Raw genomic sequence first — 26,531 nt, 5'->3', positions numbered from 1 at the left:
GTGTTCTTGGGGACCTTCAATGCTGCAGAAATGTTTTGGTACACTTCCCCAGATCTGTGCCTCGACACAATCTTGTCTCTGAGCTCTACGACAATTCCTTTGATCTTATGGCTTGGTTTTTGCTCTGACATGCACTGTCAGCTGTGGGACCTTAAATAGACAGGTGTGTGCCTTTCCAAATCATGTCCAATCAATTGAATTTACCACAGGTGGACTCCAATCAAGTTATAGAAACATCTAAAGGATGATCAATGGAAACAGGATGCACCTGAGTTTAATTTCGAGTCTCATAGCAAAGGGTCTGAATACTTATGTAAATAAGGTATTTCTGTTTTTTATTTGTAATAAATTAGCAAGCATTTATAAAAACCTGTTTTCGCTTTGTCATTATGGGGTATTGTGTGTAGATTGATGAGGGAAAAAAATAATTTCATCCATTTTAGAATACGGCTGTAACGTAACAAAATGTGTAAAAAGTGAAGGGGTCTGAATACTTTCCGAATGCACTGTACCTAACCAATATTGAAAACTCAATGCCCCCTTTGCTAAAAATCTTTTCAGAATACCTGAACATTTCTGGGTATAAAATGAGCGTGGAAAAAAACAAAATAATGGCAATAGGAAAAATAATAACTCATGATCTACAGCAATCCTTTAAGCGGACCACACATTAAAAAAAGACTTAATATGTGACAACAAACAACAAATAAAGACAACTTGATTCTATTACTCAACAATATGAAAGCAGATCTAATTAAATGGAACAATCTTCCCATAAATCTCACAGGTAGAATAAACCTCTTCAGAATGGCATGGCTTATATTTATTTATACCCCACTGAAGACATTCTTTAAAAAAGTATACTTGGTCATAACAGGCAAATAAAATTCATAGAATAAAAAGGAGTTATACATCTTCCTAAGTCTGAGGGTGGTTTTAACCTTCCTGACTTGGAAAATGTATCAACCTGCTACCCAAGGCTTTTACTTGCGACATATAGTTAAATGCACTAAAGAAGAACAATGGGTACATATGGAAGATGCGCATGCATCCCCATAATAGTTTATGTGTCTATTTTCAAACGCTAAAGCTAAGAACATTAATAACTTCATAGTGAAGTACACTATAACAATATGGAAGAAAATTAAACATATTCTATAAGAACCAATATCACTCCCTAAAACACAACCTTATGGAACAATCCTTGGATAGCTTTTCAGAATTCACCAATAAATTGGTCCACATGGAAAACTAAAGGCATATAAACTGTAAATTACTTGTTAATAGGACATACATTTATTTCCATGACAGTTTAAAAATGAATTTGGATTGACCAATGTAGGTATTTTCAAATCTTTTGGACATCAGAGAAATCTTGAGGGAAACCCATTTGAGTCAGAAAAGGATATTCATATGATAGGTAAGCTGTACAAAACCCTGCAGAGAGCATATTCAACTGACAATCTCATAGAAAAAAATATAAACTATTGGAACCAAGACTTAAAAAGAACAGATATTGGCACAAGGTGGAGGGAATGTTGGAACATAACAAGATTACATTTAACAAAAATGTATGCTTAATCCAGTATAAATTAATGTAGAGAATTATATTATACAAGAGACAAAATTCACAAATTCTACATCACAACGGCAGAGTCATGTCTGAAGTGTAAAACTAATAATGACTCAATAATCCATGCCTTATGGGAAAGTCCAAAAGTTATGGGCGGAGTTAGAAAGTTGGCTGTCAAAAGTATTACAATGTAAATGTACTTTTAATTGTCTGCATATTTCAAGACATGGCATATGAGGGTGCAGTGAGATACCCAATGGGGTGTACGATACTATTCTCATGAATCATCTTAAAAATGCTTATACTTAAAAATTGGAAATTAACCAATCCTCCTTCGTTAATGCAATGGAAAGGTCAAATGCTTTATTATCTAAAAATTGAAAGTGCGTGGGCTACGGAGAGAAACAAAATGGCGCAGTTTGAGGCCATGTGGCGGAAAGTGATGCGAGCACTGGAGATGGGGGTGTGTACTAGTGGCGCGAACAAGGTAATTGGAGGACACACAGGAGCAGCGATTGGTTCGTTGGCAGGTAAATTGTGGTCTGTAAGGGCCTTTTTAACAGAGTGAGAGAGAAATAGATGCAGTGGAGGCTGACTGAACTCTGTCAGAGAGAGAACCTGGTGCTTTGGATTTACTGTCATTGGCCTTTCTCCTCTGTAAAAAGCGTTAGTTTTATTAGCTTTAGCCTATTTGGCTAGCTCGAACCAGCTAATCTGCCACGATGGATATCAGAAATTGGCTTCGCCAAAGTACCCAAACAAAGGAGAAGAAGGACAGTGATGAGCAGCAGAAGCAGCATCAAACCACCGAGGCCGCCGCAAAGCACAGCAGCGATGATGCTGCCGAGCTCAGCTAGCTCCGTGTGCAGAGCCTTCCACAATGCATTCAGTATAATGGCTCCACAGCAGCCTCCACCTCCATCAAATCAAATCAAATTTGATTTGTCACATGCGCCGAATACAACAGGTGTAGACCTTACAGTGAAATGCTTACTTACAAGCCCTTAACCAACAATGCAGTTTTAAGAAAAATAAGTGTTAAGTAAAAAATAGATAAGTAAAAAATTAAAATAATTAAAGAGCAGCAGTAAAATAACAGTAGCGAGGCTATATACAGGGGGTACTGGTACAGAGTCAATGTGCGGGGGCACCGGTTAGTCGAGGTAATTGAGGTAATATGTACATGTGGGTAGAGTTAAAGTGACTATGCATAGATAATAAACACCGAGTAGCAGCAGCGGGAGAAACAATGCAAATAGTCTGGGTAGCCATTTGATTAGCTGTTCAGGAGTCTTATGGCTTGGGGGTAGAGCTATTAAGAAGCCTTTTGGACCTAGACATGGCGCTCCGGTACCGCTTGCCGTGCGGTAGCAGAGAGAACAGTCTATGACTAGGGTGGCTGGAGTCTTTGACAATTTTTAGGGCCTTCCTCTGACACCGCCTGGTATAGAGGTCCTGGATGGCAGGAAGCTTGGCCCCAGTGATGTACTGGGCCGTACGCACTACCGTCTGTAGCGCCTTGCGGTTGGAGGCCGAGCAGTTGCCATACCAGGCGGTGATGCAACCAGTCAGTATGCTCTCGATGGTGCAGCTGTATAACTTTTTGAGGATCTGAGGACCCATGCCAAATCTTTTCAGTCTCCTGAGAGGGAATAGGCTTTGTCGTGCCCTCTTCATGACTGTCTTGGTGTGTTTGGACCATGATAGTTTGTTGGTGAAGTGGAAACCAAGGAACTTGAAGCTCTCACCCTGCTCCACTACAGCCCCGTCGATGAGAATGGTGGCGTGCTCAGTCCTCTTCTTTTTCCTGTAGTCCACAATCATCTCCTTTGTCTTGATCATGTTGAGGGAGAGGTTGTTGCCCTGCCACCACACGGCCAGGTCTCTGACCTCCCTATATGTCTCATCGTTGTCGGTGATCAGGCCTACCACTGTTGTGTCGTCGGCAAACTTAATGATGGTGTTGGAGTCGTGCCTGGCCATGCAGTCATGGCTGAACAGGGAGTATAGGAGGGGACTGAGAACGCACCCCTGAGGGGCCCCCGTGTTGAGGATCAGCGTGGCAGATGTGTTGTTACCTACCCTTACCACCTGGGGGCGGCCTGTCAGGAAGTCCAGGATCCAGTTGCAGAGGGAGGTGTTTAGTCCCAGGGTCCTTAGCTTAGTGATGAGCTTTGAAGGCACTATGGTGTTGAAAGCTGAGCTGTAGTCAATTAATGGCATTCTCACGTAGGTGTTCCTTTTGTCCAGGTGGGAAAGGGCAGTGTGGAGTGCAATAGAGATTGCATCATCTGTGGATCTGTTGGGGCAGTATGCAAATTGGAGTGGGTCTAGGGTTTCTGGGATAATGGTGATGATGTGAGCCATGACCAGCCTTTCAAAGCACTTCATGGCTACAGACATGAGTGCTACAGGTCGGTAGTCATTTAGGCAGGTTACCTTAGTGTCATTGGGCGCAGGTACTATGGTGGTCTGCTTGAAAGATGTTGGTATTACAGACTCAGTCAGGGACATGTTGAAAATGTCAGTAAAGACACTTGCCAGTTGGTCAGCACACATCCTAGTAATCCGTCTGGCCCTGCGGCCTTGTGAATGTTGACCTGTTTAAAGGTCTTACTCAAATTGGCTACGGAGAGCGTGATCACACAGTCAATGATGATCTTGGAACAGGGGAGCCAGCCCAGGTTATCCTAGAATCCTACCCTAGCCGCAGGTTTTCCAGTTGTTGTTTTTTTCTCCAAAAACGTTAATTTAATAGCAACTGGTTGGAATACTCGGTTACTGCAGATGCGGCATGTTTCCCATGTCGAAAGTTCTGTGTTGGGTCCAATGCTAACGCAGACAAGGCCTTCACCCAAGCTGGGTATTCTAACTGGTAGAATGCTTAGTTTAGTGTTGCTCGCCAGTTTTTGCAGACTGAAATCGCCCGCTCCACTGAGGACAAATGGACCCCACTTGATATCCTGAAATGATTTTCAGAGCCTCTCTCCGCTATGCCGACCGTGCTTACTGCACTGAAACATGGACTGACTTTTGGGGCGTCCACATCTATATGGAATAACTAATTTTCCACTTTCACAAACTTGTTCAGTCAGCACAGAAGAAGCATGCTACACCCGAGGAAAGCTCACCTTATCCAACTGGCATTTAAGGGGGATCTTACAATAAGATTTTTGGGAGAATGGAATGACCGATTACTCAGGAAGTTCCACAGAGCATCAAGGAGGCTGCAACTCTTGAAAAGGTAAGATTGAAACAATCTAGCTGGTTGGTTTTTATCAAGATCTTGCTTTAGTGTGTAGGGCGCTGTCCATGGTGCTGATAGAGCACAGCTGAGATTTTGTGCCATTGAACCTGTCCCTTCTTGGTCAAAAGCATTTTAACTTTTAGTGTGATATAAGCAGAACTCTATATATTTCCAATGCAAGAACCCAAATGACGCCGCTGGGTATAGCTACATATCGGTATGTTTCATCATAGAAATAGATAGATTCTATTATGGTTGTCTTGGCAGCCTATTGGTTTTCGTTGCTGTAAATGGAACTGTACATATTGGAAACGTGTTTATGGTAGGCTGGCATTTCATAATTGACTATGTGGGTCGAATTTGATACACAGAAGTGTATTGTGCCATATCACAACATGTTGCTGAACTCATGAGCGAGCAGCATGATTTTCCATGTTTGAAGCGGGGCTGTATAGGTCTGTTTATTTGGCAAGACAGCTGTGCATGGCTGCATCTCACTGTAGTAGGCTGTAGGCTATGTTTTGGTTATTTTGATCTCCATTCACCTTTTGTTTACTGCGTTTATTTACTGTTAATGTAACTAGCCTAAATATAGATTGTGTCATGCCTTTATCGGTCTGATATTTTGTTTACTAAGCCTATTAATGGGTATCGCTGTTTTGTTCTGTTCGCATTCATTCGTTCGCTTTCGTATAGGCTGTTTGTAATATCTCTTGTAGCCTATATTCATAACTAAAATGGCCTTGCTGTCAATTGTGCTGAGACAGTGCACTCAATGATCTCTGAGTCTCTGCATTTGAACTTTAGGTTTATTGTTGTATAGCGTGATTATATAAGCAGAATTCAATATAATTAGTCACTTTATCCTGCCGGCGGGTCTGGCTCAGAACCACATGAAGTAGGTTTAAACACTGGTTGAACCTCACTTGGTAGTTGCCTGAGTGTGGCCTCGTTGTCCTTGCAGCTCATGGCATATTCCATAAGCAAGCAATTCACTTAGATAAGGCAAAACTGAGGAATTTATATAACACAAATGTAAGTATTTTTTTATATATGCATGTATTTTTTAGGAAGCATCTCAATAACATTTCATAGGAAACAGCTTGGGAAGGAAAACAGATAATAGGCAATGTGGCACAAGATGCCAGATAAAATGTTGGTCCCATTCAATCACACTGTACCTGTAAGTGGCATCGGGGAAGAATGCACAAGCAATAATCAGGTGTGAAATAACAGCCATAGCATTAGAATGAGCCAGGGGAAAAAGCCTTTCTCACATTACTTTATGAAACACATTTATTTACATCCCCCATTCCTATGGCACTTTGGACTTTGTATCCCTTTTCTTTTCAAATTCCATGCAATTTCATCAATTCAACCTAAGTCATCCATATTGAACTGCCAGTATGAGACATTCAAATTCTAAAGTTCTATCATCAAGATGGCCATATGTGTCAATTATGGATACTACTACTAAGTAAAGACTAATGAAGCCTGAGGCAAGAAAATGGATGCAGATGATGCACATTTCTTGATGTAATTTCAGACGGAAAGTGTGGTGAGAGAAAAAAGCAGAGCTATAATAGTGGCATTTATTAATGACATCCCAGTCAGGGCAAATTGCAGCAATTCCATTTTCTGATGATGCTCTTCAAAGTGCATCTTTTAAAAATGCAATCAACAATACATAACACAGAATCACAGTCTTTGATAATAATCTACTATTGATGAGAGCGAATGTATTAAATTACATACTCAGAGAAATCAGGCTGGCTTGCAGGCAGGCTATCCGAGGCGCTTCAGAGGTCACCATTACAAAGTCACGGCCCCCTCATCTTCTTTGATCAAACATCAACACAAAACGTTGTTGTGATTTGACTGGTGGTAAATAGCAAGTACCCACTATTATTGCTTTTTAATGTAAAATGTTGGAGAGTTTAAGATTTCTATATAACTTTTTTCTCCGGCTGTTCTTGGGTGCAATTGGCAGGCAAAATTACCAGCGTTGGGCTCAAGAAAATTAAACTAATGACTCACAGAGGTCAGTTTGGCTGTCTTTTTACGTGAAAAATATTTTGTGTTCAATGTAAATGTAAATGAGCTAGATATCAATGCCGTCATCTTCACAATGACACTTTTTGGATTCAAACACATTTAATTCATTTTCTATTATTTATTTTCACACTATATCCTAATGCCATCCATATTGCAAAAATAATGAATTAGTTGGATCTCATTGTATCCCATTAAGACGTCTACAACCTCACACATACTCCTTGTATTGGGAAAAACTGTTTGTCAGACTAAAGTGGTGTGCAGAGCACTATGACAAAACCATAGAAGGTAGGATGTGCCTACGGAGATCTATGCCTGATTGAATCATCAAGCTCTTGATTAGTGAATCAGGTGAGCAGGTTTAGGGCTACAACAAAATGATGAAACATCTGGGGATACCCGAGGAGAGGTTTGAGAAGCACTGCTCTTGTTCCTTCACAAAGGTAGTGTGCAAATACAGGGAAGCTACAGTGCCTTGCAAAAGTATTCATTGTTTTTCCTATTTTGTTGCATTACAACCTTTTGTTTGGATTTCATGTAATGGACCTACACAAAGTAGTCCAAATTGGAATCTGAAATGAAAAAAATAACTTGTTCCAAAAAAATCTAAAAAAGAAATAACGGAAACGTGGTGCGTATATATGTATTCACTCCCTTTGCTATGAAGCCCCTAAATAAGATCTGGTGCAACCAATTACCTTCAGGAGTCACATAATTAGTTAGATTGCACACAGGTGGACTTTATTTAAGTGTCACATGATCTCAGTATATATACAAGTGTTCTGAAAGGCTCCAGAGTCTGCAACACCACTAAGCAAGGGGCACCACCAAGCAAGCGAGGGCATTAATCAGAGAGGCAACAAAGAGACCAAAGATAACCCTGAAGGAGCTGCAAAGCTCCACAGCGGAGATTGGAGTATCTGTCCATAGGACCACTTTAAGCCGTACACTCCACAGAGCTGGGCTTTACAGAAGAGTGGCCAGAAAAAAGCCATTGCTTCAAGAAAAAAATAAGCTTGGTGTTCGCCAAAAGGCATGTGGGAGACTCCCCAAACATATGGAATAAGGTACTCTGGTCAGATGAGACTAAAATTGAGCTTTTTGGCCATCAAAGAAAACGCTATGTCTGGTGCAAACCCAACACCTCTCATCACCCCAAGAACACCATCCCCACAGTGAAGCACGGTGGTGGAAGCATCATGCTGTGGGGATGTTTATCATCAGCAGGGACTGGGAAACTGGTCAGAATTGAAGGAATGATGGATGGCGCTAAATAAAGGGATATTCTTGAGGGAAACCTTTCAGTCTTCCAGAGATTTGAGACTGGGACGGAGGTTCACCTTCCAGCAGGACAATGACCCTAAGCATACTGCTAAAGCAGCACTCGAGTGGTTTAAGGGGAAACATTTAAATGTCTTGGAATGGCCTAGTCAAAGCCCAGACCTGTCACGGTTTACTTAGCCAGAACCCAGAAGCAGACCAGGACAAGGTACGTTGAGACAAAGGTGAGTGTTTATTAATAGATTCCGAGTGAGGCTGAATAATCCAGGGAACAGAGCGGGTGGCGTGGACGGGTTGTTGAGGGTGCAGTGGTTGGTCCGGTACTGGCTCGGCAGCCGCCGACCATCAGGCAGAGGTTGGGTGAAGGTTCCGGGTGAGAGACTGCAGACAGAACAAAACGGAGGTCAGTACACAGCAAGTCAAAAAGGTGCAAAACAACAAAACTAACACTAATGGCTCAGAGACTGATACGCTGACAAACATACTGTTCATGGCTAACGATCCGGCAGGAACTGGATGTTGGGCCAGAGCCTAAGAAGGGTGATGATCAGGACCAGGTGTGCAGATTGCTGATGGGATGCAGGTGCGGAAAACAAGAGCGCTCCCCGGAGCGTTCCCGAACCCTCGGGAAACTGGAGATTACGAACAGGAACACTAGTCACCAGACAGGACCCGACTCAGACAGCCGGGATCGTTACAGTACCCCCTCCGACCAAACGCCACCGGGCGGACTCCCGGAGCGCCAGGATGGAGGCGGTAGAAGTCACTGATGAGGTCCGCATCTAGGACCTGTCGCCGCGGAATCCAACTCCTCTCCTCAGGGCCATACCCCTCCCAGTCCACGAGATACTGGAAACCCCGGCCCCGCCGTCTGGAATCCATGATGCGACGCACCGTGTAGGCAGGACCACCTCCGATCATCCGAGGAGGAGGAGGAGGAGGCGGAGGAGGCAACAGAGGACTGAGGAAGACCGGCTTGAGGCAGGAGACATGAAAGGTGGGATGGACTCTGAGCGTCCTCGGTAGTTTGAGTCGAACTGCCACTGGATTGATCACCTTCTCCACCACAAACGGACCAATGAACTTCGGTAACAACTTCCTAGACTCAGTCCGTAACGGAAGATCCCGTGTGGCCAACCAAACCCTATCTCCGATGGTATAGGTGGGAGCGGGGATCGGCGACGGTCGCCTGGAGCTGATACCGGTCCGAAACTCTAAGGAGTGCCTTTCTGGCCCGATGCCAGGTCCGGTGGCAACGACGAATATGGGCCTGAACAGAAGGCACTGAGAGCTCCTTCTCCTGAGAAGAAAACAGGGGAGGTTGGTAGCCATACAGGCACTGGAAGGGAGACATCCCAGTGGCAGATGTAGGAAGAGTATTGTGGGCATACTCAACCCAAGGCAACTGAGAGACCCAGGAGGTGGGGTTGGAAGAGACCAGACAGCGTAGCGTGGATTCCATCTTCTGGTTGGCTCTCTCCGCCTGACCATTGGATTGGGGGTGAAAACCAGATGTGAGACTGACTGTAGCTCCAATGGCCAAACAGAAGGACTTCCAGACAGCAGAGGTAAACTGAGGGCCACGGTCAGAAAGCGATATCACTGGGCAAACCGTGGACCCTGAAAACCTCCCTAACCAGGATCTCGGACGTCTCCGAGGCAGAGGGAAGCTTGGCAATAGGCACAAAGTGGGCGAACTTGCTGAATCTGTCCACGATAGTCAGAACGACCGTGTTCCCCTCAGAAGCGGGCAACCCAGTGGCGAAGTCCAGGGCCAGATGCGACCATGGTCGCGGGGAATAGGAAGGGGGGTGAAGTAGTCCAGAGCTGGGCCGATTGGTACTCTTATTCTGCGCACACACTGGACAGGCAGCAACAAAACCCCGAGTATCCTCGGCCATGGCAGGCCACCAAAACGTCTGCGAAGAAACGCCATTGTCCGAGCCACGCCAGGGGCGACAAGCCATCTTGCTGGCGTGGGACCATTTGAGGACAGCAGGACGAACCGACTCAGGCACAAACAACCGACCGGGTGGACCGTTACCGGGACCGGGCTGAGTCCGAAAGGGCCGCCAGCACCTCCTCCTCAATCTTCCACATAACTGCTCCCACGACGCAGTTCCGGGGGAGGATTGTCTCGTCTTGGACCCACTCTCCTCCGTCTTGGAGAACATCCGGGACAAGGCGTCCGCCTTGCCGTTCTTAGATCCAGGTCGGAGCGTCAGGGCAAACTTGAATCGTCCGAAAAACAACGCCCACCTGGCCTGACGGGAGTTGAGACGTTTAGCCGATTGCACGTAAGCAAGATTCTTGTGGTCAGTCCAGACAATAAACGGTTGCTCCGCCCCTCCAACCAGTGGCGCCCACTCCTCCAAGGCAAGTTTCACCGCGAAGCTCCCGGTTACCCACATCGTAATTCCTCTCCGCAGGCGAAAGGCGGCAGAGTAGTAGGCGCAGGGATGGAGTTTACTGTCCGTGGAGCATCGCTGCGACAGGATGGCGCCAACTCCCACATCAGACGCGTCCACTTCAACGGCGAACTGACGGGCCGTGTCCGGTTGAGAGAGAATCGGTGCGTTGGTGAATCGCCTCTTCAAATCCAGAAACGCTCGATCCGCCTCCGGATTCCACTTGAAGGTCCTGATACTGGAAGTCAAGGCAGTTAACGGAGCGGCCACACGGCTGTAATCCCGGATGAATCTGCGGTAGAAATTCGCAAACCCCAAAAATCTCTGGAGTTGCAATCTCGTACCGGGCTGGGCCCATTCCAGAACCGCTCTAACCTTCTCCTGGTCCATCCTAATCTCTCCCCTGGAGATGATGTACCCGAGAAAGGATGTCGTGTGGGCGTGAAACTCGCACTTCTCGGCCTTCACGAACAGGCGATTCTCCAACAATCGCTGCAGAACCTGCCGGACATGCTGGACGTGGTCGGAAGGTTCCTTCGAGAAGATCAGAATGTCATCCAGGTAAACAAACACAAAGAGACCGATCATATCTCTCAGGACGTCGTTCACCATACTCTGGAATACCGCTGGAGCATTGGTCAGTCCAAACGGCATCACCTGATACTCGAAGTGACCCATCGGTGTATTGAAACCCGTCAACCACTCGTCCCCCTCTCTGATCCGGACCAGGTGATACGCATTGCGTAGGTCTAGCTTGGTGAACACCGTAGCACCCTGTAAGGAGTCGAAGGCAGAACTCATCAAGGGCAGGGGATACTTGTTCTTGACCGTGATGTCATTCAACCCCCGATAATCAATACACGGTCGAAGAGAGCCATCCTTCTTCCCCACAAAGAAGAATCCTGCCCCAGGGGTGATGACGAGGGACGAACGAGACCAGCAGCTAGGGACTCCTTGATGTAGGTCTCCAACGCCTCACGTTCAGGTCGGGAGATACTGTATAACCTTCCCTTGGGGTAGACAGCTCCAGGGACCAGGTTGATGGCACAATCATATGGTCGGTGGGGAGAGGAGTGACAGAGCCTTCTGCTTACTGAAAACTTCCCCCAAATCGTGATATGTCTCGGGAACCAGGGACAAATCTAGGGGTTTAGCCTCAATCACCTGACTGGGAACCGAATGGGGGCAGGCAGTCTTGAGACAGTTAGCATGACAATCAAGGCTCCAACTCGTTACCTTGCCCGTCACCCAATCGAACGTGGGATTGTGTTCCTTCAGCCAGGGGTATCCAAGGACCAGAGGAACATGGGAAGACGGCAGAATGAAGAATGAAATCATCTCAGAATGATTCCCTGACAACCAGCATCTTAACCGGTTCAGTCCTCATCGTGATACGTGCCAGACTACTGCCGTTCAGAGTGGTCGCTTCAATGGCTTCCGGCAATTGCTCCTTGGAAAGCCCCAGCTGTTCCACCAACTTCGGCATCAAGAAAGCTTCCATCGGCACCTGAATCGATAAAAGCGTTAAGCGCTAAGCTCTGATTCCTGTTCACAAGGGTAGCCGGGAAACGGGGTCTGACAGAGGTACTGAGAGGTTGAAACTGGCTCGCTAAAAGTCCTCCCAACTTTAGCGAGCCGGGCAGTTTGACGACCGCCGGGAACAAGTGGAGATGTAATGTCCCGAGCTACCACAGTAGAGGCAGCAGTTGGTCTTACGTCTATGTTGACGCTCCTCCTTGGTTAACCCGTGCCGCCCCCACTTGCATGGGTTCAGAATCGGGATAGAGGACCTCTCCACTAATCCATTGTGGTGGAGAATGATCGACGTGTTCTGGTCCACCACCCGACCCGACTGGGAACTGAGAAGCTGATCGATTGGACGGACCCCATTGCTTCTCCCTCCTTCGCTCTCGGACTCGATTATCCACCCGAATAGACAAAGCTACCAAGCTGTCCAGGTCACTAGGCTCCGGATAGAGATCAACTCATCCTTGAGCTGCTCCGACAGACCCTGGTAAAAGGCCGCTTGCAGAGACTCCTCGTTCCACCCACTCTCCACAGCCAACGTCTTGAACTCGATCACGAAGTCGGCCACGCTGCGAGTTCCTTGGCGAAGCGAAAACAGGCGCCTAGCTGCGTCCCTCCCTCGGACGGAATGGTCGAAGAGCTTCCTCATCTCGGCCGTGAACCCCTGGTATGAAGCCATGCAGGGATCCTGTCGTTCCCAAACGGCTGAAGCCCACTCCAGCGCTCGACCACGCAGCAACTCAATCACAAAGGCTATCCTAGCCTTGTCTGTGGCATAAGAGTAGGGCTGTAGATCGAACACTAGTCCACACTGCATAAGGAAGGAACGGCATCTTCCCAGCTCCCCCTCATATTTATCCGGCGTCGGAACCTTGGGCTCACGGATGGACACAGCTTCAGAAGCGGCAGGCGAGATGGGTGAAACCGGTAGTGGATCCTCCACCGGACACTTGCGTTGGTTCTGGACCTCCGTCAGACCGGTAGAAAGGTTCCGAACTGACAACGCGATCTCCTGTAGTACCATGCTATGATGGCCCAACATCTTCTCCTGCTGGGTAATAGCATGGCGAACAGAGTCCAGGTCCGCTGGGTTCATTACTGGCCGGATCGTTCTGTCACGGTTTACTTAGCCAGAACCCAGAAGCAGACCAGGACAAGGTACGTTGAGACAGAGGTGAGTGTTTATTAATAGATTCGAGTGAGGCTGAATAATCCAGGGAACAGAGCGGGTGGCGTGGACGGGTTGTTGAGGGTGCAGTGGTTGGTCGGTACTGGCTCGGCAGCCGCCCGACCATCAGGCAGAGGTTGGGTGAAGGTTCCCGGGTGAGAGACTGCAGACAGAACAAAACGGAGGTCAGTACACAGCAAGTCAAAAGGTGCAAAACAACAAAACTAACACTAATGGCTCAGAGACTGATACGCTGACAAACATACTGTTCATGGCTAACGATCCGGCAGGAACTGGATGTTGGGCCAGAGCCTAAGAAGGGTGATGATCAGGACCAGGTGTGCAGATTGCTGATGGGATGCAGGTGCGGAAAACAAGAGCGCTCCCCGGAGCGTTCCCGAACCCTCGGGAAACTGGAGATTACGAACAGGAACACTAGTCACCAGACAGGACCCGACTCAGACAGCCGGGATCGTTACAAGACCTCAATCCAATTGAGAATCTGTGGTATGACTTAAAGATTGCTGTACACCAGCGGAACGGAAACGTGGTGCGTACATATGTATTCACTCCCTTTGCTATGAAGCCCCTAAATAAGATCTGGTGCAACCAATTACCTTCAGGAGTCACATAATTAGTTAGATTGCACACAGGTAGACTTTATTTAAGTGTCACATGATCTGTCACATGATCTCAGTATATATACACCTGTTCTGAAAGGCCCCAGAGTCTGCAACACCACTAAGCAAGGGGCACCACCAAGCAAGCGAGGGCATTAATCAGAGAGGCAAAAAGAGACCAAAGATAACCCTGAAGGAGCTGCAAAGCTCCACAGCGGAGATTGGAGTATCTGTCCAAGAGCCCAGACCTCAATCCAATTGAGAATCTGTGGTATGACTTAAAGATTGCTGTACACCAGCGGAACCCATCCAACTTGAAGGAGCTTGAGAAGTTTGCCTTGAAGAATGGGCAAAAATCCCAGTGGCTCGATGTGCCAAGCTTATAGAGACATACCCCAAGAGACTTGCAGCTGTAATTGCTGCAAAAGGTGGCTCTACAAAGTATTGACTTTGAGGGGGTGAATAGTTATGCACGCTCAAGTTTTATTTCTGGTTTGTTTCACAATAAAAAATATTTTGCATCTTCAAAGTGGTAGGCATGTTGTATAAATCAAATGATACAAACCCCCCCAAAATCCATTTTAATTCCAGGTTGTAAGGCAACAAAATAGGAAAAATTCCCAGGGGGGTGAATACTTTCGCAAGCCACTGTACATCATTTGACATGAAAATACATTTCACAGGACAACAGTACAATATTTCCAGGTGGTTGTCATTGACAACAATTCATTTGTTATCATGTGTTCTACATTCTTTACTCTGTGTTCAGTCCGTTCTTTAGACTAGTATGTCCCCTGTGTGAACAATAGAGGACTATACAGTGACACAGCACTCAAGGTTCTCTGCTATTTTAGTTCATTCTGGAAGATTCATTTTACAATGTAAAGCCAGTAAAGCTCATTTATCACAGTAAGGAAATAGATGTCTTCATTTTTCTCTTGTACTGTTTTCGCCAGAGGAAGAAGAGAACAAAGATCCCTTTACAAGGCTGGTCTGACATTGGAGCACTTTTCTTTTATAATGTTGTTCTCTCCATGGTTGTTGTATGCAGAATATTTTTTTCTTTTTAAATGTAAGAAAGGCCTTTGATTCATCTGCTAGACATTCTCTTTTCCTTCTCTCCCTCTTTCTGTCTTCTTTTCTGTGGTTATCCAAACCTTTAAGACCACAACAGCCAGACTCAAATGGTAAGCCAATTAATTAATGACACACAAACGCACATCCGCAAGTACACACACGTACACACACACACACACACACACGCACACACACACAGGTGTAAATCTACAAAGGACTCACACATTGTATAACATGCTGCTACAAGGTTAAACGTTTGAAACTTAAATAGATTGATATTTCTTTGGTAAAGCTAAAATTGGACTGGACTGTGAGGAGGAGGAAGAGGAGGAGGAGGAGGAGGAGGTATTGTACAGAAGCCCCCACACCCCCACCCCTGGCAGAACTGCCAGGTGGTCACAGAGGGCTTCTGTCCAAAATATTGTGTGGGTATTGATTAGACTCTAATCATTAGAGGGATGAGTCCAGCATCAGCGTACTGAGAAATCACTCTGCCCCAGTCTGCCCACTCTGAATCAGACCTAGACATTTGGCAAGCATTTCACAACAATAACTGTGCACTGAATTACAGGAACAATTTTACCTCAGAAAGTGTTAGTAAATTAGGACCAATATTTGGTTTAAGGGAAGAATTGTGAGCATACAAGGGGCATTGCTCATTAGGCTGATCCACCTTGGAGGCCAGGGCTTCCACACTCTGTCTGCATGTCCTCTCTATGTCCAGGTTCTCCTGAATGCTGTTGACCTCTTCAATTACCATGTAGGACACTGTAGAAGAGTGACAGAAACAACACTGTTAATCATCTCCAATCCAGCATAAACATTGTGCAGTGCGGTTTTCCTTTATCTGCGATTAATTGACACAGAGAATGGCGCTGCAATGGCTAGCAGCCGTTTTACGAGTTCCTAATCAATTCTACTATTTTGTGATTTTTGTTTTAGCTGATCGTAACTTTTTTTGACCTAAAAAAGCTTCTGGACATCAGAACAGCGATCACTAACCTCGATTTGGATGAAGATTTCAACTTCAACGAGTCTGAGGCACAGGACATGGACCAGGCCCTAATGCCCAAGACTGGGAAAAGGATAAGGCGGAGTAAATGAAGCCGACGTGCGGACACCCTGACGAAACTATGTCCGCGAGTACATAAACCGCCTCAACCTTCCGTTCTATTGGCGAACGTACAATCACTGGAGAACAAACTGTACGAGCTCCGTTTTGAGACTATCCTATCAAGAGAGTTTTCATCTATATTTTCGTAGCTGTTTATTTACGCCCACAAACCGAAGCTGGCACTAAGACTGCACTCAACGAGCTGTATAGGGCCATAAGCAAACAAGAAACTGCTCATCCAGAGGCGACGCTCCTCGTGGCCAGTGATTTTAATACAGGGAAACTGAAATCCGTCGTACCTAATTTCTACCAGCATGTCACCTGTGCAACTAGAGGCGAAACAACTCTAGATTACTTTTACTCCACACACAGAACACATACAAAGCTCTCCCTCGCCCCCTCCATTTGGCAAATCTGACCATAACTCTATCCTCCTGATTCCTGCTTACAAGCAAAAACTCAAACAAAAAGTACCAGTGACGCGCGCAGTACGGAAGTGGTCCGATGAAGCGGATGCTAAGCTACGGGACTGTTTCCCTAGCACAGACTGGAATATGTTCCTGGATTCATCCGATGACATTGAGGAGTTTTCCACATCAGTCACCGGCTTCATTAATAAGTGCATCGACGACGTCATCCCCACAGTGACCGTACGTACAGTTGAAGTCTGAGGTTTACATACAGTTAGGTTGGAGTCATTAAAACTTGTTTTTCAACCACTCCACAAATTTCTTGTTTACAAACTATAGTTTTGGCAAGTCAGTTAGGACATCTACTTTGTGCATTATTATTTCACTTATAATTAACTGTATCACAATTCCAGTGGGTCAGAAGTTTACATACACTAAGTTTACTGTGCCTTTAAACAGCTTGGAAAATTACAGAAAATGATGTCATGGATTTAGAAGCTTCTGATAGGATAATTGATATCATTTGAATCAATTGGAGGTGTACCTGTGGATGTATTTCAAGGCCTACCTTCAAACTTAGTGGCTCTTTGCTTGACATCATGGGAAAATCAAAAGAAATCAGCCAAGACCTCAGAAAAATTATTGTAGACCTCCACAAGTCTGGTTCATCCTTGGGAGCAATTTCCAAATGCCTGAAGGGACCACGTTCATCTGTACAAACAATAGTACGCAAGTATAAACACCATGGGACCACGCAGCCGTCATACCGCTCAGGAAGGAGACACGTTCTGTCTCCTAGAGATGAACATACTTTGCTGCGAAAAGTGCAAATCAATCCCAGAACAACAGCAAAGGACCTTGTGAAGATGCTGGAGGAAACAGGTACAAAAGTATCTATATCCACAGTAAAACAAGTCCTATATCGACATAACCTGAAAGGCCGCTCAGCAAGGAAGAAGCCACTGCTCCAAAACCGCCATAAAAAAGACAGACTACAGTTTGCAACTGCACATGGGGAGATCGTACTTTTTGGAGAAATGTCCTCTGGTCTGATGAATCAAAAATAGAACTGTTTGGACATAATGACCATCGTTATGTTTGGAGAGGGGGTGGCTTGCAACCGTGAAGCACGGGGGTGGTAGGATCATGCTGTTGGGGTGCACTTCACAAAATAGATGGCATCATGAGGAAGGAAAATTATGTAAATATATTGAAGCAACATCCCAAGACATCAGTCAGGAAGTTAAAGCTTGGTCGCAAATGGGTCTTCCAAATGGACGATGACCCCAAGCATACTTCCAAAGTTGTGGCAAAATGGCTTAAGGACAACAAAGTCAAGGTATTGGAGTGGCCATAATAATATGCCATCACAAAGCCCTGACCTCAATCCTATAGAAAATGTGTGGACAGAACTGAAAAGGCGTGTGTGAGCAAGGAGGCCTACAAACCTGACTCATTTACACCAGCACTGTCAGGAGGAATGAGCCAAAATTCACCTAACTTATTGTGGGAAGCTTGTGGAAGGCTACCCGAAACGTTTGACCCAAGTTCAACCATTTAAAGGCAACGCTACCAAATACTAATTGAGTGTATGTAAACTTCTGACCCACTGGGAATGTGATGCAAGAAATAAAAGCTGAAATAAATAATTATCTCTACTATTATTCTGACATTTCACATTCTTAAAATAAAGAGGTGATCCTAAATGACCTAAGACAGGGAATTCTTACTAGGATTGAATGTCAGGAATTGTGAAAAACTGAGTTTAAATGTATTTGGCTAAGGTGTATGTAAACTTCCGACTTCAACTGTACATACACTATATGAAAAGTATGTGGACACCCCTTCAAATTAGTGGATTCGGATATTTCAGCTACACCTGTTGCTGACAGGTATAAAAATAGAGCACACAGCCATGCAATCTCCATAGACAAACATTGGCAGTAGCATGGCCTTACTGAAGAGCTCACTGACATTCAATGCGACACCATCATAGGATGCCACCTTTCCAACGAGTCAGTTTGTAAAATGTCTGCCTTGCTAGAGCTGCCCCGGTCAACTGTAACTACTGTTATTGTGACGTGGAAACGTCTAGGAGCGAATCTGGGTTTAGCGGATGCCAGGAGAATGCTACCTGCCCAAATGAATAGTGCCAACTGTAAATCTTGGTGGAGAAGGAATAATGGTCTGTTTTTCATGGTTCGGGCTAGGCCCCTTAGTTCCAGTGAAGGGAAATCTTAACGCTACACCATACAATGACATTCTAGACGATTCTGTGCTTCCAACTTTGTGGCAACAGTTTGGGGAAGGCCCTGTCCTGTTTCAGCATGACAATACCCCTGTGCACAAAGCGAGGTCCATACAGAAATGGTTTGTCGCGATCCGTGTGGAAGAACTTGATTGGCAGGCACAGAACCTTGACCCCATCGAACACCTTTGGGATGAACTGGAACACAGACTGCGAGCCAGGCATAATCGCCCAACATCAGTGCCCAACCTCACTAATGCTCTTGTGGCTGAATGGAAGCAAGTCCCCATAGCAATGTTCCAACATCTAGTGGAAAGCCTTCCCAGAAGAGTGGAGGCTGTTATAGCAGCAAAGGGGGGACCAACTCCATATTAATGCCATGATTTTGGAATGAGATGTCCGACGAGCAGGTGTCCACATACTTATGGTCATGTAGTGTATCCCAACCAGAAGCCATCGATTACAGGCATCATCCATACTGAGCTAAAGGCTAGGACTGCCACTTCCGATGAGCAGGACACTAATCCAGGCGCTTATAAGTAATCCTGCTATGCCCTCTGACAAACCATCAAACAGGAAAAGCTTGTACAGGACTAAGATCGAATCCTACTACACCGGCTCTGGCGCTTGTCGGATGTGGCAGGGCTTGCAAACTATAACGGATAACAAAGGGGAAAACAGCCGCAAGCTGCCCAATGACGCAAGCTAACCAGACAAGCTAAATGCCTTCTATTCTTGCTTTGAGACAAGCAACACTGAACAATGTATGAGAGCACCAGCTGTTCCGGACAACTGTGTGATCACGCTCTCCATAGCCAATGTGAGTAAAAGCTTTAAACAGGTTAATATTCACAAGGCTGCAGGGCCAGACGGATTAGAGCATGCGCTGACCAGCTGGCAAGTTTCTTTACTGACATTTTCAACCTCTCCCTGACCCAGTCTGTAATACATACAGTGGGGAAAAAAAGTATTTAGTCAGCCACCAATTGTGCATGTTCTCCCACTTAAAAAGATGAGAGAGGCCTGTAATTTTCATCATAGGTACACGTCAACTATGACAGACAAAATGAGAAAAATAAATCCAGAAAATCACATTGTAGGATTTTTTATGAATTTATTTGCAAATGATGGTGGAAAATAAGTATTTGGTCAATGACTAAAGTTTCTCAATACTTTGTTATATACCCTTTGTTGGCAATGACACAGGTCAAACGTTTTCTTTAAGTCTTCACAAGGTTTTCACACACTGTTGCTGGCATTTTGGCCCATTCCTCCATGCAGATCTCCTCTAGAGCAGTGATGTTTTGGGGCTGTCGCTGGGCAACACAGACTTTCAACTCCCTCTAAAGATTTTCAATGGGGTTGAGATCTGGAGACTGGCTAGGCCACTCCAGGACCTTGAAATGCTTCTTACGAAGCCACTCCTTCGTTGCCCGGGCGGTGTGTTTGGGATCATTGTCATGCTGAAAAACCCAGCCACGTTTCATCTTCCATGCCCTTGCTGATGGAAGGAGGTTTTCACTCAAAATCTCACGATACATGGCCCCATTCATTCTTTCCTTTACACGGATCAGTCGTCCTGGTCCCTTTGCAGAAAAACAGCCCCAAAGCATGATGTTTCCACCCCCATTCTTCACAGTAGGTATGGTGTTCTTTGGATACAACTCAGCATCCAAACACGACGAGTTGCGTTTTTACCAAAAAGTTATATTTTGGTTTCATCTGACCATATGACATTCTCCCAATCCTCTTCTGGATCATCCAAATGCACTCTAGCAAACTTCAGACGGGCCTGGACATGTACTGGCTTAAGCAGGGGGACACGTCTGGCACTGCAGGATTTGAGTCCCTGGCGGCGTAGTGTGTTACTGATGGTAGGCTTTGTTACTTTGGTCCCAGCTCTCTGCAGGTCATTCACTAGGGTCCCCCCGTGTGGTTCTGGGATTTTTGCTCACCGTTCTTGTGTTCATTTTGACCCCACAGGGTGAGATCTTGCGTGGAGCCCCAGATCGAGGGAGATTATCAGTGGTCTTGTATGTCTTCCATTTCCTAATAATTGCTCCCACAGTTGATTTCTTCAAACCAAGCTGCTTACCTATTGCAGATTCAGTCTTCCCAGCCTGGTGCAGGTCTACAATTTTGTTTCTGGTGTCCTTTGACAGCTCTTTGGTCTTGGCCATAGTGGAGTTTGGAGTGTGACTGTTTGAGGTTGTGGACAGGTGTCTTTTATACTGATAACAAGTTCAAACAGGTGCCATTAATACAGGTAACGAGTGGAGGACAGAGGAGCCTCTTAAAGAAGAAGTTACAGGTCTGTGAGAGCCAGAAATCTTGCTTGTTTGTAGGTGACCAAATACTTATTTTCCACCATAATTTGCAAATAAATTCATTAAAAATCCTACAATGTGATTTTCTGGAAAAAATATTCTCAATTTGTCTGTCATAGTTGACTTGTACCTATGATGAAAATTACAGGCCTCTCTCATCTTTTTAAGTGGGAGAACTTGCACAATTGGTGGCTGACTAAATACTTTTTTTCCCCACTGTACATGCTTCGAGCAGACCACAATAGTCCCTGTGCCCATCCCTATAGCCTCTGATCTGGCGGACTCACTAAACACAAATACTGTGTTTGTAAATGATGCCTGAGTGTTGGAATGTGCCCCTGTCTGTCCGTAAATTTAAAAAAATTAAATAATTATGCTGTCTGGTTTGCTTAATATAAGGAATTTGATGTATAGCATTTACTTTTACTTTGTACTTTTACTCAAGTATGACAATTTAGTACTTTTTCCACCACTGCTCTATACAAGGCAGTGTCAAAGGAAGGCCCTAAAAATGGTCATAGACTCCAGCCACCCAAGTCATAGACTGTTCTCTCTGCTACCGCACGGCAAGCGGTACCGATGCACCAAGTCTGGAACCAACAGGACCCTGAACAGCTTCTAACCCCAAGCCATGAGACTGCTAAAAAGCTACCCAGACTATCCGCTTTGACACTTTTTGCACTAACTTTTTGGACTCATCACATACGCTGCTGCTACTGTTTATTATTTGTCACTTTATTCCTAGTTATATGTACATATCTACATCAATTACCCCGTACCCCCGCACATCACCTCGGTACTGGTACCCCATGTATATAGCCAAGTTATCGTTACTCATTGTGTATTATTACTTTTATTACTACGTGTTTTACTTATCTATTATTTCTGTATTTTCTTTCTCTTTGCATTGTTGGTAAGGGCCCATAAGTAAGCATTTCACTGTTGTTTACAAAGCATGTGATGAATAAAATTTGATTTGATTGAATTGGAGCCTAAGTACTAAACTCAGCAAAAAAAGAAACTTCCCTTTTTCAGGACCATGTCTTTCAAAGATAATTCGTAAAAATCCAAATAACTTCACAGATCTTCATTGTAAAAGGGTTTAAACACTGTTTCCCATGCTTGTTCAATGAACCATAAACAATTAATGAACATGCACCTGTGGAACGGTCGTTAAGACACTAACCGCTTACAGACGGTAGACAATTAAGGTCACAGTTATGAAAACTTAGGACACTAAAGAGGCCTTTCTACTGACTGAAAAACACCAAAAGAAAGATGTCCAGGGTCCCTGCTCATCTGCGTGAACGTACCTTAGGCATGCTGCAAGGAGGCATGAGGACTGCAGATGTGGCCAGGGCAATAAATTGCAATGTCCGTACTGTGAGACGCCTAAGACAGCCCTACAGGGAGACAGGACGGACAGCTGATCATCCTCACAGTGGCAGACCACGTGTAACAACACCTGCACAGGATCGGTACATCCGAACATCACACCTGCAGGACAGGTACAGGATGGCAACAACAACTGCCCGAATTACACCAGGAACACACAATCCCTCCATCAGTGCTCAGGCTGTCCGCAATAGGCTGAGAGAGGCTGGACTGAGGGCTTGTAGGCCTGTTGTAAGGCAGGTCCTCACCAGACATTACCGGCAACAACGTCGCCTAAGGGCACAAACCCACCGTCGCTGGACCAGACAGGACTGGCAAAAAGTGCTCTTCACTGACGAGTCACGGTTTTGTCTCACCAGGGGTGATGGTCGGATTTGCGTTTATCATCGAAAGAATGAGCTCTACACCGAGGCCTGTACTCTGGAGCGGGATCGATTTGGAGGTGGAGGGTCTGTCATGGTCTGGGGTGGTGTGTCACAGCATCATCGGACTGAGCTGGTTGTCATTGCAGGCAATCTCAACGCTGTGCGTTACAGGGAAGACATCCTCCTCCCTCATGTGGTACCCTTCCTGCAAGCTAATCCTGACATGACCCTCCAGCATGACAATGCCACCAGCCATACAGCTCGTTCTGTGCGTGATTTCCTGCAAGACAGGAATGTCAGTGTTCTGCCATGGCCAGCGAAGAGCCCGGATCTCAATCCCATTGAGCACGTCTGGGACCTGTTTGGATCGGAGGGTGAGGGCTAGGGTTATTCCCCCCAGAAATGTTTGTGGTCCTCTGTAGCTCAATTGGTAGAGCATGGCGCTTGTAACGCCAGGGTAGTGGGTTCGATCCCTGGGACCACCCATATGTAAAAATGTATGCACGCATGACTGTAAGTCGCTTTGGATAAAAGCGTCTGCTAAATGGCATATTATATTATTTATTATTAAATGTCCGGGAACTTGCAGGTGCCTTGGTGGAAGAGTGGGGTAACATCTCACAGCAAGATCTGGCAAATCTGGTGGCCACACCAGATACTGACTGTTACTTTTGATGTTGACCCCCACTTTGTTCAGGGACACATAATACAATTTATGTTAGTCACATGTCTGTGGAACTTGTTCAGTTTATGTCTCAGTTGTTGAATCTTGTTATGTTCATACAAATATTTACACATTAGGTTTGCTGAAAATAAACGCAGTTGACAGTGAGAGGACGTTTCTTTTTTTGCTGAGTTTATATCTATTTTTTATTTTGATTAATAGCAGAGTTACACTACAGAGGTAGGCCTAAACTAGCTTTGTTGTTAACATACTGTAGGCAACACAAATGTTGCCATGTGGTCTGATCCTAAGGTTGACCTTATTGGAGCTCATCTCTTTATGTTTCTTTATGTTTCAATCTTGAATATCATACAGATTATTATATATTTTTTTTTTACATGTCTTTGGTTGGTCATGTTCAGTTGCTTTCACAATTAGCTTTACATCTCAAGGTCAGAGGTAACGCTGAAGGATGAGACGACTAGGACATAAACATGAGCATTTCTGTAGACTCACTTACTGTGAAATCTGATACTTTACTAAGAAATGTACTTGACACACTTGACAATATAAGTATGTATGTTTGCATTTTCTGTTATGTCAAAGCTTTGCCATGAACCACATATGTTCTCTTTTCAATTTAAAAGGTGAACTAATATTACCAATGCGACTGAGGTCTTATCTATTCTGCTTTCCGGAAAAACCACATCAGTGGAACTATGAAAACATTTTCTAGCCCCTGATGTTAGACTTTGTAACTTTGAAATATAAAATCTTACTTTAGCCAGTTTGGAGTTGTTAAAAAACAGAAACATTCAGAGAGATGCTTAATACTCTAAACATTGACATAATGTGCAGGCATAATCACAAACCTCAGTGAAAGAGAACAGTCTTACTGCCACTTAACTAATTGAACATTGTAGTCGAAGGGGAAACATAGGAATTAATGCCGTTAACACAGGCCGTTCCCTTCCCAATGACACCTAATTAAAACTTGATGAACGTCTCTGCCTGCGATATAAAAGTTCCTCCGGCACCCTCTCCACGTCAGTCATTCAATAGCACTTAGCTGCCAGTTTCATCCCAGCCTCTCTCTTGCTCTTCTCTTTCACAGATTCCATAGTGCCCAACTCACTCAACACCAGCAAAGGAGGTCTTGAACTAAATGACACGTTAATTGTAATTACTGGTAGGCATGGTAAATAAACAGGCCTGGAAGTGGAAAGTGTACAAGTGCGGGGCGACAGGGGTTCCGACACGTCAGAATTGGCAGTGTTAATTGTAAGTTTCGGCCTCACCATCATCGCTCCATCTTTTTCTCCCCTCTTTTCCTTCCTATTACCCCAGTGCCGACGTGCTGCATAATGGTATCAGCGCAGACAGAGCAGTGAATGAAATTGTATCTGCAGCCGTACGGAAGCCTTGATGAGGGGGCAGATGCCTTTGTGGTGTTATCATTACAACACAATGGTCATTTTGTCATCAACCTTGCCATCGCCAATTGAAAAGACATGATTGTGTGTTGGGGGCTTTTTCTCTCTCTCTCTGTAGCCCAGTTGTTTCGTTGTGAATAGGAGCAATTTTCTAAGAGCTATGAAATCACGTAATAGGTCCTAATATGCAGCTGCTTGGCATAGCAAAGCAGCCTCTATTAAAGTGGAAGTCAAACACAATATGTGTTTTTTGACTGGAGAAACACTGGATGTAAATTATGAGCAAAGGCCACATTTATTCAGATAAAAATCCCTCGACTGCAGTGATTACAAAGAACAACCATTTCAAACATCTGACATTTTTCTAAAATTCCAGAGATCAAAGTCACTGGCTTGAGTGGCTTGTGTGATACATTTTGGTTTTAAGAAAAACTGTCCCTGCGAAATAACACAGAAATACATTGTATTTCAAGCACATTTGTATGTGTAAGGAAAAAGTAAAAGTGGAGAAGTGGCAGAGACGATGCTTTAGGTGTAATTTTGCATTCTGAACACTGTTTCTCTATTAAACTAAAGTTTAATACATTGTGCATTGACAGGAGCGCAGCAAGAGTAAATAAAGCTGTGCTACCACTGAAAGTAAAGGGTGTGCCTTTTACCCAAGGTAAATGTCAAACATACACAGTTCATAGCGAGTCCAATATCTCTTTTTCATTAGTGTCCTACCTTCACTGAGCCAGTCAATGCAAGATCAGACTCCACTTAAACTCAATCGGAGTTAGCTTTTCTCCCTCTGAAAATCTGAGGTTATGAGGATGATGGGCTATGTAATAAAGCTTCCCAATATGAATGAAGATTATGTGAACCTTAACAAGTGCTATATAAACCACCACCACATAGCTTTAAAGTGAAATAATAAAAGCAAAATCATCCAAAAGTCAGACTATATTGATGGCCCTGAGGCACAATGCATACACTCTTAGAAAAAAAAAAAGGTGCTTTCTAGAACCTTAAAGGATTCTTCAGATGTTCCCATAGGAGAAACCTTTGAAGAACCCTTTTTGGCTGCAGGTAGAAATATAACCCTTTTGGTTCCAGGTAGAACCCTTTCTATAGAGGGTTCTACATGGAACCCAAAAGGGTTCTACCTGGAAGCAAAAAGGGTTATCCTATGGAGACAGCCGAAGAACCCTTTTGGAACTCTTTTCTTCTAAGAGTGTAGTGTATGAGATTGTTGGCCAAGATCTCGCGATACATGGCCCCATCCACCCTCCCCTCAATACGGTGCAGTCGTCCTGTCCACTTTGCAGAAAAGCATCCCCAAAGAATGATGTTTCCACCTCCATGCTTCACGGTTGGGATGGTACTCATCCTTCTTCTTCCTCCAAACACGGCGAGTGGAGTTTAGACCAAAAAGCTCTATTTTTGTCTCATCAGACCACATGACATTCTCCCATTCCTCCTCTGGATCATCCAGATGGTCATTGGCAAACTTCAGACGGGCCTGGACATGCGCTGGCTTGAGCAGGGGGACCTTGCGTGCGCTGCAGGATTTCAATCCATGACGGCGTAGTGTGTTACTAATGGTTTTCTTTGAGACTGTGGTCCCAGCTCTCTTC

Source organism: Coregonus clupeaformis, chromosome 1 (genome assembly GCF_020615455.1).
Source record: "Coregonus clupeaformis isolate EN_2021a chromosome 1, ASM2061545v1, whole genome shotgun sequence".
Lineage (NCBI taxonomy): Eukaryota > Metazoa > Chordata > Actinopteri > Salmoniformes > Salmonidae > Coregonus > Coregonus clupeaformis.
Note: the sequence above shows the minus strand (reverse complement) of the source record.